The following is a 2687-nucleotide window of genomic DNA, read 5'->3' on the forward strand; positions in this document are numbered from 1 at the left end:
GGATCGGGGCGGGCGCGGCGGCGCTCGTTGCCCGTTCACTGGTTCATCTCGACGTCCATCAAGTACGAAGGGACGGAACACAGGGCTTATGACAACTCTGATTCGGTCTGGGCTGGAATACGCCACTTATGACGCGCGCGGCCTCGATTATGTAAAGCGCAGTCACGCGGGGGCGCCACTAGGAGGTACCTTCTCCCGCCCGGGACCTCGGAAGCGCCCAGACCCCTCCCACTTCGCTCTTTGTTCCCGCCCTCGCTCCTCCTCTCCTCGGCCGCGGGCGCAACCGCACCTCTCGCGATACCTCCGCGGAGTTGTGATGTTTTGGTTTCCACGGAGCTGCCCTCTGGGAGGCGGAGGGGCGCGGTTGGGCAGAGAGCTGCGCGTTGTTACACTACAGCTCGGGCAAGATCCCGAACCTGAAAAAGGTGGGGGGCTTGTGAGAGAACACCACCATCACAGGGAGGGAGAAGAGGAAATCATGAGAGACAACCTAGGAGGGGTGCCCTCTGTCAGAGATCCCTACAAAGGGGGGAAACTCGAGGATTGTTGACCTCCAGAGAGAAAGGGGGAAGCCCCAGAGAGGGACCCCTATGTTGAGGAAGCGGGCTTAGAGTGATGACAGCCCCTCCAGGAGGATGTAGAACAATACTAAGGCGAGGCCCTCCACCCCTCAGTGTCCTCCTGGTCTGATGGCCTCCCTCAGGGTGGGATACATTTGGCCTGAGGCCTGTTTCCTACTTTGTGTTCCCCAGTTGCACCCCCAGCTTTTCTTGCAAACAGCCACCTGAGGTTTCCTGGCTGATCCTGCCCCCACCCCCACCCCAAGGCAAGCCGCATCCTCCTGGATACTCTGCCTCTCTTCAGCTCTCAACTTTTCACATATAGCCGCCGCCCAAGGAATTGTGAACTTCTTGTTCTTGAGACTTTGGCAAAGTTTCCTGCAGTGCTGACCTTTCCAAGTCCCTGCCCTATAGCTGCTCTTGGCCTTAGATTATTTTTGGTTCTGCCAACCATCTATACAATACTAATTGCTGCAATGTGCATGTTTTACAATTGAGGATGCACTTATGGTTTCTACATCCCTGACCCAAGAAAATTTATCTCTGAAACCCAAATCCAGCCCCCTTCTTGGGGATTTGCCCAAAGGTGTGTGTTAATCAAAGGTTTAGGCTCTGGGGTCAGAAAACTAAGATTCAAAATTACTGTTCCATATTTACTAGCTGTGTGACCTTGGATTTATCACTGAACTCAGAGCCTCACTTTCCTCAATTGTACAACTGGATCATTATGAGGATCAAAAACAGTACATGGAGGGTAATGGGGGGAAACTACTTAATAAGTAAGGGGTTTTACTTTGGAATGATGGAAATATTTTGGTACTAGACAGAGGTAGTGGTTCCATAACATTGTGAATGTACTAACTGCCACTGAATTGTTCACTTTAAAATGGTAGATTTTACATTATGTGATTTTCACCTCAAATCATTAAAAAAAAAGGATTTAGATTTGGGAGCTAGACTGTGTGGCTTTGAATCCCAGCTCAATCACTTAGAAGCTGTATTACTTTGGGCATATTAAACACAAACAAACAAACAAGAAACAGTAAAAACAGTACATGGAACTTGGTACGCTAGGTAAATGTTCATTATTAGAAGAAAAAAAACTGTGTTTCTTTTTTTTTTAAGATTTTATTTATTTATTTGAGAGAGAGTAGAGCAAGTGAGCGAGAGAGGGAGCACGAGTGGGGGTGGGGGCAGAGGGAGAGGGAGAAGCAGGCTCTCTGCTGAGCAGGGAGCCTGATGTGAGGCTTCATCCCAGGACCCTGAGATCATGCCCTGAGCTGAAGGCAGACGCTTAACCGACTGAGTCACCCAGGTGCCCCAACTGTGTTTCTTATCAGGGAGATGCTGCTGCCTTGGATGTAAATACAGCATCCCTTCTACTCACATCCATAACCCCAAACTGGGGTATGAGTCTCTCTGTGTTCCAGTTCTGATCTCCAATGTATTACTTACCAGCTTTCTAATTGCCTATTTACACATCTTTCATCCATCAGACTATGGCATTACGGAATATAAGGACCATATCTAAGTCATTTCTGTATCCTCTTTACCCAGTGCAGGGTGAATTAATCCATTCTTTCAACAGATCTTTATTCAGTATTCAGTCGAACAGCAAGGACTATGCACGATGAGACGTACCGCAAGGATAGAGAACAATGTTAGGATAGGGGAGAGAAGAAAAGGGGAGTCACCTGGGTAGAGAAGATCAGGGAATAATTTTCTGAGGAGGTGCCAAGACGTGAAGGTCAAGAAGAACTTAGCCATACGACTTAGCCAAGAAAGTTCTGGGCAGAGGGAAAGGTGAAGATCTTGAGGCAGAATACAGCTAGGCATGTACAAGAATGAAGAAGCCGCTATAGCTGAAGCTTAGCGGGACAGAGACGAGGAGAGAGGTCGGCAGGGATTGGCTGGGTCCAGATGACCCTGATACGGACATGGATTTTTTTTCAAAGTACAATGTATGTAGTATAATGGGGAAGAATCCATTGGTAGTTTTTGTTGTTGTTGTTGTTGTTTTAAGATTTTATTTATTTATTTGAGAGAGAGAATGAGAGCGAGAGAGAGAGCACATGAGAGGGGGGAGGGTCAGAGGGAGAAGCAGACTCCCTGCTGAGCAGGGAGCCC

The sequence above is a fragment of the Mirounga angustirostris genome, unplaced genomic scaffold (assembly GCF_029215605.1).
Source record: "Mirounga angustirostris isolate CCGP_5_RB_7025 unplaced genomic scaffold, mMirAng1.0.hap1 SCAF_4, whole genome shotgun sequence".
In the NCBI taxonomy this organism is placed as follows: Eukaryota; Metazoa; Chordata; class Mammalia; order Carnivora; family Phocidae; genus Mirounga; species Mirounga angustirostris.